Here is a 15,086-nt window from a genome sequence, read left to right on the forward strand (position 1 = left end):
CTGATTTCTTTGCTCACCATTTCTTCTTGCATTCCAGACCTTCCTTCTGGGCTCATTTTCCTTCTTCCTGAAGTGCATCTTCTAGAAGTTGTTTTAGTGAAGGTCTGTTAGTGGTAAAATCTCTGTTTTTTTTCTAAAAATGTCCCTATTTCACCTTCATGTTTCTATCTTACACTTATTCTTGAAAGATAGTTTTGCTGGGTACACAATTCTGGGTTAACAGTTATTTTCTCTCAGTACTTTGAAGATATTTTTCTATCTTTTAGATTCACTGTTGTGGGGACTATATTCAATATCCTGTGATAAACCATAATGGAAAAAATATATAAAAAAAGAATGTATAGATTCACTGTTGCTGTCACTGTCCAATTGTTTCTCTGTAGACAATCTTTCTTTTCTCTCTAGCTGCTTTTAACGTGTTTGCCTTTAGTGCTCTGTGGTTTCCCTACAATATGTCCAGGTGTATGTCTTTTTTAACCTGCTTGATGCATGTTCTGTTTCTCCTATCCATGGGTTGGTGTCTTTTATCAGATCTGGAATTTTTTAGCTGTTAGCTTTTCAAATATTGCTTCTCCTTTATTCTCTCTGTTCTCTGCTTCTGGGATTCTGACTGGATATTTTTTAGACCTCATTCCATCTTCCCTTCTCTTAACCTCTAGTCATATTTCTCATCTCCTTGACTCCCTGTGCCTCGTTCTGGGTAGTTTTCTCAGATCTATCTCCTGTTCACTAATTCCCTATCCAACTGTGTTTAATCTGTTGTTTAGCCTGTCCATTGAGGTTTTTTTTTAAATAAATTTATTTATTTTATTTATTTATTTTTCTGTGTTGGGTCTTCATTGCTGCCCGCGGGCTTTCTCTAGTTGAAGCAAGTGGGGGCTACTCTTTTTTTTTTTTTTTTTGGCTGTGTTGAGTCTTCATTGCTGCGTGTGGCCTTTCTCTAGTTGCGGCAAACGGGGGCTACTCTTCGTTGTGGTGCGCGGGCTTCTCATTGCAGAGGCTTCTCTTTGTTTCAGAGCATGGGCTCTAGGCGTGCAGGCTTCAGTAGTTGTGGTGTGTGGGCTCAGTAGTTGTGGCACACGGGCTCTAGAGTGCAGGCTCAGTAGTTGTGGTGCACGGGCTTAGTTGCTCCACAGCGTGTGGGATCTTCCCAGACCAGGGCTCGAACCCGTGTCCCCTGCATTGGCAGGCGGATTCTTAACCATTGCACCACCAGGGAAGTCCCCATTGAGTTTTTAATCTCAAGAGTTAAATTGTTAAGTTCTATTTGCTTCCTTTTCAGATGTGTCTGGTCATTTGCAGTTGTCTCTTTGCCTTGCTTATTTATTTTTTTTTATAAATTTATTTATTTATTTATATTTATTTTTGGCTGTGTTGGGTCTTCGTTTCTGTGCGAGGGCTTTCTCTAGTTGCAGCAAGTGGGGACCACTCTTCATCGCGGTGCACGGGCCTTTCACTGTCGTGGCCTCTCTTGTTGCGGGGCACAGGCTCCAGACACGCAGGCTCAGTAGTTGTGGCTCACGGGCCTAGTTGCTCCGCGGCACGTGGGATCTTCCCAGACCAGGGCTCGAACCCGTGTCCCCTGCATTGCCAGGCAGATTCTCAACCACTGCGCCACCAGGGAAGCCCACCTTGCTTATTTTTTAAATATAACAGCTCTATTGAGATATAATTTGCAAATAATAAGATTTACCCTTTGAAAGTGTACAAGTCATTGGTTTTTAGCATATTCACAGAAGTTGTGAAACAATTATCATGAATTCTAGAACAATTCTGTCACCCTCAAAAGAAACTCTATACTCGTTAGCAGTCACTACAAATTCCCTTCTACCTCTGTCTCCCAAAAACCACTAATCTATTTTCTGTCTCTATGGATTTGCCTATTCTGAACAATTCATAAGAATGGAGTCATACAATATATGGCCTTCTGTAACTGGCTTCTTTCATCTAGCAAAATATTTCCAAGATTCATCCATATTGTAGGAAATATCAGTACTTTGTTCCTTCTTATGGCTGAATAAAATTCCATTGTATGGGTCTACCATATTTTATTTATTTATTTACCAGTTGATGGACATTTGGGTTGTTCCTACTTTGGGGCTATTATGAATAATGCTGCCACGAACATTCATGTACTAGTTGGTTTTTTTTTAAATTTAATTTAATTAATTTATTTTTTATACAGCAGGTTCTTATTCGTTATCTATTTTGTACATATTAGTGTATACATGTCAATCCCAATCTCCCAATTCATCACACCACCACCCCACCCCGCTGCCACTTTCCCCCCTTGGTGTCCATATGTTTGTCCTCTACACCTGTGTCTCTATTTCTGCCTTGCAAACCGGTTCATCTGTACCATTTTTCTAGATTCCACATATATGCATTAATATACGATATTTGTTTTTCTCTTTCTGACTTACTTCACTCTGTGTGACAGTCTCTAGGTCCATCCACGTCTCTACAAATGACCCAATTTCGTTCCTTTTTATGGCTGAGTAATGTTCCATTGTATATATGTGCCACATCTTCTTTATCCATTCATCTGTAGATGGATACTTTGGTTGCTTCCATGACCTGGCTACTGTAAATAGTCATGTACTTTTTTGTGTGTGGATGTATATTTTCTTTTCTCTTGGTCATATACCTGTATACCTAGGTTATGTGATAACTCAATATTTAACAATTTGAGGAATTGCCAGAAGGTTTTGCAAAGGGGATGCACCATTTTACAATCCCACTAGCAATGTAAAAGGGTTCCAATTTCTCCACATCTTCCCCAACACTTGTTATTGTTTGTCTTTTTGATCCCTTGCTTATTCCTGTGATCCCATCTTTTATTTCTTTAAACATTTCCTATCTAGTTATTTTACATCTTCTTCTATCTGATAATTGCAATAACTAAAAACCATAGGGATCTAAATGTGTTACATTTTGTCTTCTCTTCATGGTAGCTCATTTCCTTCTGTATTTGATGATATATTTCTGTGAAAATATAAGGTAGGGTTTTTCTTGTGTTCATTGCTAAATCCCCATCATCTAGAACAGTGACTGATATGTAACAGGTGCTCAACAAATTGTTGTTGAATGAACAAATGAGTCCTAAGGACCTAAGCAGGAAAGGAAACCCCAGAGAAGATGTGCATTTGCTTCTGCTTAGTGCCAAGATGCCTATAGACCTACGGCTATGTTAGCCTCTATCAGTCACAGTCTCCTTGGGGAAAACAGAAGCCATACACTCTATGTATTCCAAGTGTATCCACCTGTGTCCAATCAGGAAACAAACCACACAATGATTTAAACAGGGGATGTTTAATATAAACAATTATTAAGCTATAATAAAAGAATAACTGTAAGATATAAAAAGAACTATAGTGCTGAGAGAAAGTACCCAAGGAAGGACAAACTTTGAAGGGGGGGTCTCCCTCCCCAAAGGTGGGGTTCACACCTCACTGGAGAAAATGTGGTTGCAGACCACTGTATGGCAGAGAAGTTCGCAAGGTGGCCTGGGCCAGAGCCTGTCCTCAGTTTCTGGAAAGACAAGAAGCAACCCACTGGAGCACAGGTGAGCTGTGCCCAGGGGCCAGGTGGTCAGGCGTACAGGTGCACAGAGGGAATCTGGCACCACTGCAAGAGGGAGGCCTGGAATCCACCGTCTGTGAGCACCATGGGAGGTGATCACCAGGCCAGGCAGGGGCTGTGAGGTCACTGAGAGATTGTGTGGTCTGGGTGTGTGGCTGGGACACAGCACCACCGGAATTGCTCCTGCCCATACCACTCTCCAAAGGTACAGCGCCAGGACCAGCAGGAGAAACGCTTCCTCCCCCAGTGTCTTTCCAGTGCCGTCTACCAAAAAAGCTTACCATCAGTAAGCTCATAGTAAAAAGGTATGTTTAAAGGAATTTTGCCCATAATCACAGAACAGGTATTGAAAAGTGAATTTGGAACAAGAGGCAATAAATTGATAGTTGGCATGCCAAGCATCTCAGTTTTGGCTCCAGGGAAACAGAGGTCTATACAACCTTTGGAAGTGTTGGGGGAGCAAAGGTAAGGGAACCTTCAACTGCAGCTTCAGTCTGTAGCACCCACGCGGGTGATTCTCAGGTTTGCCCCGAGGCCACTCTAATCTCAAGAGCCTCTGGGAAGCCCCCACCCACCCTCTCAGGCAGCAGCCCGTTGTAGGTGATCCTCAAGAAGCACATCCAGAAGCTACTGTGAACTCCTGTCTGCTTGTGAGTCTGCAACCCCTCTGGAGAACCGTGCCCTCTCCCTTTCACCCCGTTCACCCGCCTTCCGAATCTCTCCCAACAGCCTCTCGTTTGCAGCCTCTACTGGAACCCCACGGGGCAGAGGATTCTGGGAAATGTAGTTTCTGCTTCGCCTCAGCGATGCAGCGGAGACCTCAGAAGGGGAGCCAGTGACAATACACAATCCCTTAGAGACCTGAGCTAAGGTGGAGTCCTGAGGCAGATCCCCTACGTTGCCACTGGCCCAAGGGCAGGCTTCCCAGGAGTACCTAAAATGGGCGTTTGCCCTCACGGCCGCCCAACCTTTTCTTTGCTTTCCCGTCAGTGCTTCTTCATCCAGTCTCAGGTCCGTGATTTTTGTTTGTTTGTTTAATTTTAGTGGTGAGGAACCTTGGTGATTTCCCCTACTATCTGCATACCCAGCAATGCATTAAAATTATTTTTTTCCAGGATCCAGTTGTTTTACAGGGAGGGAGCCCTTCTGGGAATCTAGTCCATCACACCACCAAGTGCAGACGATCCAGGCTACTTTTTAAAAGAATGATGCCAACTCAGCAAGGCTCTAAAGTCAGTGGAATAATTTTAATGCCACTGCTCACAACAGAAAAAAACATAAGAAATAAATGATTCAAATTTGTGGCTGTTATCACAGAGGCCTGTGAGGATCTGATGAGAGCTAGAAGTTCCACACAATATATATATCCTCAAAACATGTTGCATACAATTTCAGGTGGTCCGAAGTCCCCTGACGCCCATCTGTGGACCCTGTCCATGGAAAGTAAAAGCTTGACAAAAGAGAAATCAGGTCACGTACAAAACATTAGTCCAGCTTTTATAAAGAGCCCAAAGCAGTTGGTATTTTTCTCACAATGCTTTTCTAAACATTAATAAAAGCATTTCTAATTAAATGTTCAATGTTTACTGTTTCTAGCATATTAGTTTTAAATCATATTAAAGACATAGTAAAGTTTTTCGTGTTTCATAAAAAAATTTGCAGTGAAAGTGGCCCCTTGTATAATTAACGTCTACAATGACTCCATGCCTGTTTCATAAGGACTGAGCATGGCTTTACTAACAAGTTATTATAAGGGTTTGTTTATAATAACTTTACTTGTAAGACATTTTCATCATTTAATTTATGTCAAATCAGGAACAAGCTCCCAACTCAAACAATGTTCTTATGGGGAAAACACAGTTTTATGCAATGGTCAACTCAAGAATGCCCTGGGGAAAAAACTAGATTGTCTTGTTTCGGGTATTTTAGCCTTGTCCTCCACCCCACCCCAAACCCGGCTACCTTACATGTTTCCCCAGGGAAGGGACTGCAGAGCAGGAAGACCTGGGAGTCCATCCTGGCTTCTGCAGGGTAAACTTGGCCTCACATCTCCAAGTTTCCGTTTAATCATCTGTCAAGGAGCAATGACAATACCATGGAGTGGGTGGGCAAGGACAGTAAGGTTACGAGAAATATTGGTTCCATGTGTGCTATCCTGGTGCAGCTCAACAAATGCTTATTGACTGACTAGGTAACTGGGAACTGGCTCTGGCTAGTTGTCTAACTAGGAAAAGGGATCCCGCTTTGCCTGCTGGGTCTATTCAGAGTTATGACTTGCCCATTGTTCGATGGGGGATCCTGTAGCCAAACAAATGAATAGTTAAAGTCAGGCAACGAGGGCTTTTGGCTTTGGGTGGAAACTTAATTCCCAGATAATACATACATTATGTATAGACTGCCTATAGCTGCCTCTGCGCTTGGCACTCAGGCCAGAGCCCCGCACAGGAAGATCACGGAAAGGCAGGGGAGGATGAGACATAGGATGGTGGTGAATGACCCAGTTTAGAACTCCCCTCTCACATTGCAGGGGTGAGGAATCTCCAGGCCATGGGAGTGAAATGTACAACTTGATTTGTCATCAGGGTGATACTGCCATGGTTACCTCTGCTGTCACCCAGAAGGTAATCTTTTTTGCAAGGCAGAGCATCTGAAGTTTTTAAGATTAAAGATCACTTGAAATGGTATTGCTACTTTGGAAAATAGTTTGCAGTTTCTTATAAAGTTAAATGTATAGTTACCATAGAAGCCAGCAATCCCATTCCTAGGTGTTTACCTAAGAGAAATAAGACATCTGTCCACACAAAGACTTGTACATGAATGTTCCTAGCAACTTTATCAAACTGGAAACAACTCAGATATCCTTCAAATGGATTAACAAACTGTGGTACATCCAGACAATAGAATTCTACTCGGTAATAAAAAGAACTGAACTCTTGAAATGTACAAAAATACGAATGAATCTCAAAAGCATCATACTAAGTGGAAAAATCCAGATGGAAAAAGCTAGATGATTCCATTTATATGAAATTTAAGAAAAGACAAAACTATAATGACATAAAGAAAATCAGTGGTTGTCAAGGGTTGGCGATGGTAGAAGGGAGGGACTGCAAAGGGATATGAGGGAATTTTTGGAAGTGATGGAATTATTCTGTATCATGACTGTGGTGGTGGTTACATGAGAATATACATTTGTCAAAATTCATTGACTTATACTTAAAATTAAAGAATTTTCTTGTGTGTAAGTTATACCGCAATAGAGCTAATTTTTTTAAAACCCTGACTTAAAGCTATCATGTTTATCTCTCAATTAAACCTGAAACTAGCAAAGTTTACTTAAGTTTGATCTTAGACTCATTTTCCAGGCAGGTCAGTGGGCCTCAGAAAAATTCCTAAGGACTGACTTCGGAGCTGGTGGTGGGAAAGGCTGATACAGGCTTCTAAAGCCAGAAGTTACGTGATGTTCTCTGCTTTGGGAGCCCATGGGTTCAAAGCCCAGAAAGGAATTCAGGGGCACCCTTACAATGTGGAGCAGGATACAGACTACCTGGTGGGATTCAAGGGGATCCAGAAAGTTCTCCTTCAGATGGCCCCCACGTTGGTGCTGAACTTCTGGTGCTTCCTCTGGATTGAGCATTGCCTTCCCCGAGCTTCCTACCCAGGAAAACACATTCTTGCCACTGGGACAATGACCATGAGTTTTCAGGCTTCTACCACCTTCTTAGAGCTTCCCAATAACCTTGGAAGGGGGCTGTTATGATCATCCTGATCTTGGGTGGCTGTGTGGTGGCTGCAGTGTGTGGCAGCTTGAAACGAGACCTCAGTTCCCTGGCCAGGGATTGAACCCAGGCCGTAGCGGTGAAAGCACTCAATCCTAACCGTTAGACCACCAGGGGTTAGTGGCTAGGAGCAGGACCCTGGCTCTTGTCTGCTTTGAAGAAAGTTTTCATCAAAGAGATGAAAAGTAGCGAGGCAAGTAACTGTGTTTATTAGGAGAGAAGATATGTTCAGAGAAAGCATGGGTGGGCTGAGATAGAGAGAACCACGCTTTTGGGGTGGTTTAAATCACTTATATGGGGGCAGTTCTTCCAGGTTTCCTCTGGCCAGTCCTCTTGCTTTGTCTGTCTTAGAGTCCATGTTTGGTGAGGCTCAGGGCCCTCCCCTCTGTGCGAGCGCATCTTTTACCCAAGATGGATTCCAGCACGAGGGTCTCTAGGAGGTTAGCAGAACATATTATAGTCTAGTGGATCTTTTCTGTCCCTGAGGATCTTTTCTGTCCATGTGTAGCTGAGGATCTTTTCTGTCCATGTGTAGCTTGAGGGGGTCTCCTTGACCTCAAGAATGAGAAATATGTGACCTCCTTATCTTTTATCTAAGCAGGGCTTAGCCCCTATTTGTTTTTGTCATTCCCATTATGTTGAAGTGTCCACAGGAGACAAAGTCCAGCTGCTTATCATGTTCCTGTTATTATCTTTATTTTCAAAGTATAAACAGGAGGCTAGTTGTAAATGTCTAACCTGGGGCCCATCTATCTCCTGCCTCAATCCCATTTTACAGGTAAAGAAACCAAGAGCAGAGAGCTTGGGTGGCTTTTCCCAGAGCACACAGCCCTGAGTCAACCTCCATGGGGCCAGATCCTATCTAAGGCTTCTCTTTTCAAAGCCCTCGCTTTCTGCAGCATGGCTGTCCACTCACATGAATGACTTTTCTACTTTTTAAAGATCAGGCCTATGAAGATGCCCCTGGGAAAAGCCTAGATTTTCTAACACTAACAGCTCTGGGTCTCTTGAATAGATGATTAATTTCAAAGTCCAGTCACACAGAGTTCAGGCTTAACAATTCTTAAATAGTTTTTAAAAGCAGATATTACTCCTTGCTCGCCATGGCCATGGAGAAACCTCCCTCAAGTCTGCATGGCCTGTCTGGCCAGGCAGCTTGTGTGGTGGTTTCTGAAGAGTACGGGCCCCAGAGGCAGGCTGCCCAGTTCATTGACGGCCACACCACTGACAGAACAGGCTGTGGGATCTTGGGCAGGTGACTCAGCCTCTCTGTGCCTGAGTTTCCTCATCTGTAAGCAAGGCAAAATTTATTCCTACCCCTAAGGGCTATTGTGAGAATTAAATGAGGGCAGACACATAAAGCACTGAGACCAGGGCCTAGCACATAGCAATTGTACAATAAATGTTAGCTGTTAAGAGTGAAAGAAAAGGGGGGACTTCCCTGGTGGTCCAGTGGTTAAGAATCCACCTTCCAATGCAGGGGATGCAGGTTCGATCCCTGGTCGGGGAACTAAGATGCCACATGCCGTGGGGCAACTAAGCCCGTGAGCCACAACTACTGAGCCTGCGTGCTCTAGAGCCCACGCGCCACAGCTAGACAGCCCACATGCCGCAACTACTGAACCCACACACTCTGGAGCCCGCGTGCCACAACTAGAGAGCCCACATGCTGCAACTAAGACCCGATGCAGCCAAATAAATTAATTAATTTTTTAATAAAAGTGAAAGAAAAGGACCCTGAATTCCTTTCTGGGCTTTGAACCCATGGATTCCTAAAGCAGGAAACACCACGTAAGTTCTGGTTTTAGAAGCTCACATCAGCCTTTTCCATCACAGGCTCAGGAGCAGGTGCTTAGAAATTCATTTGAAGGAGTAATTTTGAGGCCCACTGACCTTTCTTAAAAAATGAGTCTAAGATTAAACTTAAGTAAATTTCACTAATGTTCACGTAAGAGCTAGGGATGTGGCATCAGGGCAGCGGCAGGCCCTGGGACCCTGTTAGCAGCAGATGGGAAGGGGAGGGGGCTAGCAGAGAACAATTCAATGGGGGAGGCAGACTTCCAGACAAGGTTTATAACACATGTAGAAAAGAGTGATCTCTTCCATTAAGCCATGGGGAAAGAGCACAGAATCTCCTATCTTAGGGCTTTTGTTGAAGCCCAGGGTAGTGAACCGTCCCCTTCTTCCCTGGCCTATCTGGCCAGAGAGGGAGCAGCTGTGACTGTACAGCATCTGGCCTCACTGACTGGCCCAGGGTGGGCACCTGCCTCAAGCTGAGCCAATCATAATCCCTCCACGAGAACTTAGAATTGGGCCTAGAAGAGTCCAGGCTCATTTTGCTTAACTCCTGGATGAAAGCGAGGTAAACTTGGAAGCTGCCAGCTGAGGCCATTGGCTGCCAATGCTCCCTAGGACACAGGGCAAGCCAGTTTCAGAGAGAGAGAGAAGGATGGAACAGAAGCAGAGTGGGAGGGAGGTGGCTTTCGGGTTTCTCTAAGTCCAGGCCCTGGTTCTCATCTGTTCCCCAAGGCCCAGCTGCATCCTCGTACTTAGATTCCTTTAAAATCGCTTTTTGCCATTAACCTGGCCCCAGCTGTTTCTAGCAGTCACAGCCACAAGACTCTTTTTTTTTTTTTTTTAATAAATTTATTTATTTATTTTTGGCTGCGTTGCGTTTTCGTTGCTGCGCGCGGGCTTTCTCTAGTTGCAGTGAGCGGGGGCTACTCTTCGTTGCAGTGCGCGCTTCTCATTGCAGTGGCTTCTCTTGTTGCGTAGCATGGGCTCTAGGCGACCGGGCTCAGTAGTTGTGGCTCGTGGGCTCTAGAGCGCAGGCTCAGTAGTTGTGGCGCACGGGCTTAGTTGCTCTGCGGCATGTGGGATCTTCCCGGGCCAGGGCTCGAACCCGTGTCCCCTGCATTGGCAGGCGGATTCTTAACCACTGCACCACCAGGGAAGCTCCCACAAGACTCTTAATGAAAGCAGTTTGAGGCAAACACCTCCTTCTGTCTCTTTCCCCCACAGTGTGGTCACCCTCCAAGCTTCCTTAAGGAAGACCTCAGCCTGGAGGAGGGTGTCCTACAGGCAACACCAGCTGACAGGGGAAGCCATTCTCCATCTCCTTCTATGGTCCCTCCCTCTTCCCCCAGGCCTATCCTCTCTTCCCTGGGGTCTGACCATGTGTAACCCCTGTTTCCCACAAGCAGAGGTCCCTAAATCAGGCCTTTCCTGACTGCCTTTCTCCCAGTGTAACTGCCCCTTCCCTGTCCCATTTCTTCTTTGTCTGCCCTCCTTAGTCCCAGCTTCTGAGTTCAGAGGGCTGTGTGTCATGCCTCCCAGGTGGTGGCTACAGCCTAACAGGGGACTTCAAAGCCTTCCAGAGAGATGATGGATATTAGCTGAACCTATTGTAAACATTTCATAATTATGTAAATCAAACCATGATGCCGTATGCCTTAAACTTGTGCAGTGATATATGTCAGTTATTTCTCAACAAAACTGGGGAGGGGTGTGGCGCGGAAAGCCTTCCCAGGGCAGACCAGCATGGGAAGATGTTTTGGGAAAAGAAAAATTTTCAAAAGTTCTTATGTAAACTTGATAGAAAGATGAGGATTCGTCTCACCGGATTAGGAGTGAGGAGATTGGAGTCTAGTCCTGGCTTTGCTTCTAACTCACTGTGTGACTTCAGGCTTCAGTTTTCTCAGCAGCAGAATGGCAGAATTGAATGAGATCAAAGGCTTTTGGGAGCCTTGTAAGGAGGCCTTGGTCATCGCCTTGGAAACGGTAGGGGGGAAAGAGAGATGGCACCTGGGCCCCTGTTTTTCTTCACTCAGAGTAGCCCCACTTGTATCTGTTTTATACACTGAGCCTCCTTCTCAGATGTTATCTTATCCCAGGTTTCCGAAGAAGCAGATCTTGAGGCAGGAGTGTATGTGCTAACACTTTATGATGGAGTGCGATGCTGGGGAAGCTGAGGTGGGAAAAAGCAGGGTGAGAGAGAGAAAAGGAGGGAGAGGGCACAGAGGACTTTGCTGAGCTGGCTGCTATACACCTCCCCTGTTGCTAAATCTTGTGGGACCTTCTTTAATGAGGCTGTATGAAGCTTAGGACAGTTCACCCAGAAAGAGGAAGAAAAAGGAATTTATCTGCCAACCCCTGTCTCTTACTGGTCAAAGGTTCACCCCATGGAGTGTCTGACACTCCTGCACTCTCAGGCCAGAAATTTGGGGGATCGGGGGGTGCCATTGGCTTGTGCTGGAGTGAAACAAGTGGCAAGACCTGGAAGACAGGTGTAGCTGAGAGGATCTTAGGTGGGCATTAAAAAGGAGCTCATACAGCTCTAGTTGGAAAAGAGTGGGAACTTCGGCTAAAATAAAAGTTGAAACCACTGGTCTGTGTAATCCCAAAGGACCTTCCCAGCTGCAAAGTTCCTTGATGCTGTTCACTGAAATTGCAGCTTAGACCATTTGCCTTTCTGGTGGGCAGGAACCATGTCCCCAGAGAGTTGGAAGCAAGATTCCTGGAAATGTGTATCCCTCAGTGCCCAAGAGTTGGTGCCAACTTTGCTCTATCCCCCACCCCTGGCCCTGCTCCCCTCAATTTCCATGCAATTTGAGAGCTAACACAGATGGTATTTTTAAAGAGTCCTGATGGGACAGGAAAGACGGGGGGCTGATAATCCCACCAGGCTGGGGGAGTTTTCATCTTGTTCATTCCAAAAGTCCCAGCCTCCCTGCCAGCCTGGACTCCCCTGCACTCAGGAGCAGCTGTCGGCTCCAGACAGGAGGCAGATTTGATGGTATTTAAGGGATTGGAGGATTAAGGGAGCCAGAGAGGCCCCCATTGCACAGCCTCATCCTCTAATGGCTGGAAGCCCACTCCTGGGTATTATTAAATCAATGATTACATCACGGGCACTGCATACCCCTACCTTTGGAGCCCAGCAGGCTTGCAAAGCCAGCAGAGAATGAGAGATTAGGGTCAGAGTGGGAAGCCTCAATCCTTCTTCTCTGGTGTATGCATAGATCAATCTGTAGATGGAAGATCAGACTCACCAAAATTAAATCTGGGGTCCATTCTGAGCGTTGTCGTTGGCTGACCTTGGGTACACTACTTCAGCTCAGGACATTAGCTTTCCCTGATGCAAAACGGGGACATCCCCTGCTTGCTTATGACATGGTGAGGAACAAATGAGAGAAAGCAAGCTATAAAGCAACCGTGCCCTTTAGTGGGGCTGGCGTGGGTGTTGGGGGTGTGACCTGTGGGCTGCTGGAGCCCAGGATGGAACTGATGGAAAATGGTCCTGATGCAGGCACCAGCCACAGTCAAGATGGGACATGCGGGCTCTGATCAAAAGGAGAAGGAATAAACCCAATAAAAGTCTCTCAGGAGAAAAGACAGGAAAGAAAATAGAATGGAAGTAGGCATAGCTCAAACCCCTCACATCATGGAGGGAAACCTCAGGTCCAAGGACAGACTGTTGTAAATAACAAACCCACCAGTGCCAGGCTCTGTGCTAAGCGCTTCACGTGCATTATTTCACTGAATCATCACAACCCCAATGCAGTAGATGCAACAAGCCTCTCCTTGTTACAGATGAGTAAACTGAGGCTGAGAGGGGTTGAGCAATTTACCCAAGTGTCACAGCTAGTTAGCAACGGTATCAGGATTGAAATCCAGGCAGTCTGCCTTGCAGATTGTTCTCCGGCTTTTTTTTTTTTTTTTTAATTGAAGTATAGACGATTTACAATGTTGTGTTAGTTTCTGGTGTACAGCAAAGTGATTCAGATATATATATATATATATATATATATACCTATATATATATATATATATATATAGGTATATATATATATATATATATATATATATATAGGTATATATATATATATTCTTTTCCATTATGGTTTATTACAGGATGCTTATTCTTTTATATTTTATATTCTTTTCCATTATGGTTAATATAGTTCCCTGTGCTATACAGTAGGACTGTGTTGTTTGTTCTCAGGCTTTGCCCATTGTTCTCTTTTCTCACAGGGAAGCTGTCTCCCCAGGTAGCCTCTAAGGTTCTAATTGTCATCTACATTCCTGTGACTCACAAGTCTGTCTGCCCAACTCCCAAGTCTGGCCTAAGTTTCAGATCCATGGGTCCATCAGCCTTCCTGACCCCACCTCAAGCTTAATGTGTCCAAGGATGAATTCTCATTTAGCCTAAACCTGCTCCAACCCACTTCCCAAGGGGTACCTCCACCATCCACCCAGCTGCAGAAACTGGCCACTGCCTGAACTCTTCTCTCCTCACCCCTGACATCCAAGTCACAGCCTTGGTACCTCCCACACAACTCTTGATGTCATTAATTCTCTCCTTTCCACTGTCACTGTAACCAGTCCAGGACCCTCACTAGAAGAACTGGGCCCCAGTCTCTAGTCCTGCCTCCTCTCATCCACCTCCCCGACCCATCATGCTGTGGAGGGAAGGGTCTAAAATGCAAATATGTTGGTGCCACTCCCCTGCCCAACAGCCTTGAACTGCTTCCTATTGTTCTCTGGATAAAGGCTCTCCTCCTTTGCGCTGGTTCCTTCCCCAGGTCAACTCCTGTTGCTCTTCCTCCCTGCCCTCTGCTGCTCTCACTGAACTTCTTTCTGTTCCTCCAAACATCAGGGTCTCTCTGGATGCCAAGTCCCCTGGCTGGCTGTCCCCTCTGACTGGAACACTCTTCCCCACTCCTCATGTGTTTGGTGGACTTCTGCTCAGACTTCATTGTCAGCTCAGAAGTCCAAAGTCACAGCTAGGATGTCCATCTGAAGCCAAGTCCCCCTAAACTGAGTTCATGATTAATCTCTCTATCCAAAACTTTATTCCCTTTCTCGTCCCCTCTGACCTCAATCCTGTGCTAACTGAACACTAATCAGCCAGAGTCAGATGACTAAAACTGTTGTTGTTAACATCATTAATGTACTAAAATTGCTACTATAGATATCATCACTAACATACAAACCCAGGTTGTTTCTCCAGGGCAAGATGAGCTAACAGACCCCCCAGCCATGGACCAACTCGTTGGAGAATCATAACCAGAGATATCTGGACTCCTGAAACAACAATTAACAAATGTCACAAGATGATGATTAATCCCAGCCTCTTTGTTCTTCCCCTTAAGAAAAAAACCCTAACTCAAAGACTAAGTTGGAGTGGATCTGAGGCTTGTCTCCCACTCCCTTGCTTGGCACCCTGAAATAAACGCTGTACTTTCCTTTACCAAGTGGACAAAAAAAAAATAACGTTGTCCACCATCAAGCCATCAGCCACTGCAGCTGCCCCCCATGGCGCACCCCGAGGGGAATTCAGGATGGAGAAAAACAGGATTCTGGCCCTAGATAGTTAAGATGCAGATCAAAGGTCAGTAAGCCCAGACTCTTGCATCTTCCCATACACTAAAATCATTAACTTGAGATGTCTGTTTTTTGTGATTAGCGGTAATCTTTTGATGTTCGACTACATTTTTTTTTTTTCAGCAAAAACTCCTGTGTATCCTGGCTCCTCCCTTACCTCTTTGGAACAGTTCCTCAGAGCTATCTGAGCTATCTGGCCTACAGTTCTCAGTAACGTCCCCGAATAAAACATAATTCTCAACTTTTAGGTTGTGCATTTTTTTTCAGCCGACAACCACAACTCATTGTCAGTAAATTGGCTTTGCTCCACGTTTGCAAATGGAGTTCAGTTCCCCAAGGCCT

General features: G+C 45.0%; 1 long non-coding RNA gene across 2 annotated transcripts in view; it reads left to right on the forward strand.

The window, feature by feature from the left end:
• The window catches only part of LOC133084087 (uncharacterized), a 33,476-nt gene extending 18,513 nt beyond the window's left edge, over positions 1 to 14,963 (forward strand). The window contains exons 3-4 of one of the 2 annotated variants that reach the window (XR_009699372.1): positions 14,616 to 14,751; positions 14,868 to 14,963. This is a non-coding gene — a long non-coding RNA (uncharacterized LOC133084087). The remainder of the gene's footprint in view (positions 1 to 14,615; positions 14,752 to 14,867) is intronic. The other variant, XR_009699371.1, reaches the window with a different exon arrangement.
• The last annotated feature ends 123 nt before the right edge of the window (positions 14,964 to 15,086 follow it).

Source organism: Eubalaena glacialis, chromosome 2 (assembly GCF_028564815.1).
Source record: "Eubalaena glacialis isolate mEubGla1 chromosome 2, mEubGla1.1.hap2.+ XY, whole genome shotgun sequence".
Lineage (NCBI taxonomy): Eukaryota > Metazoa > Chordata > Mammalia > Artiodactyla > Balaenidae > Eubalaena > Eubalaena glacialis.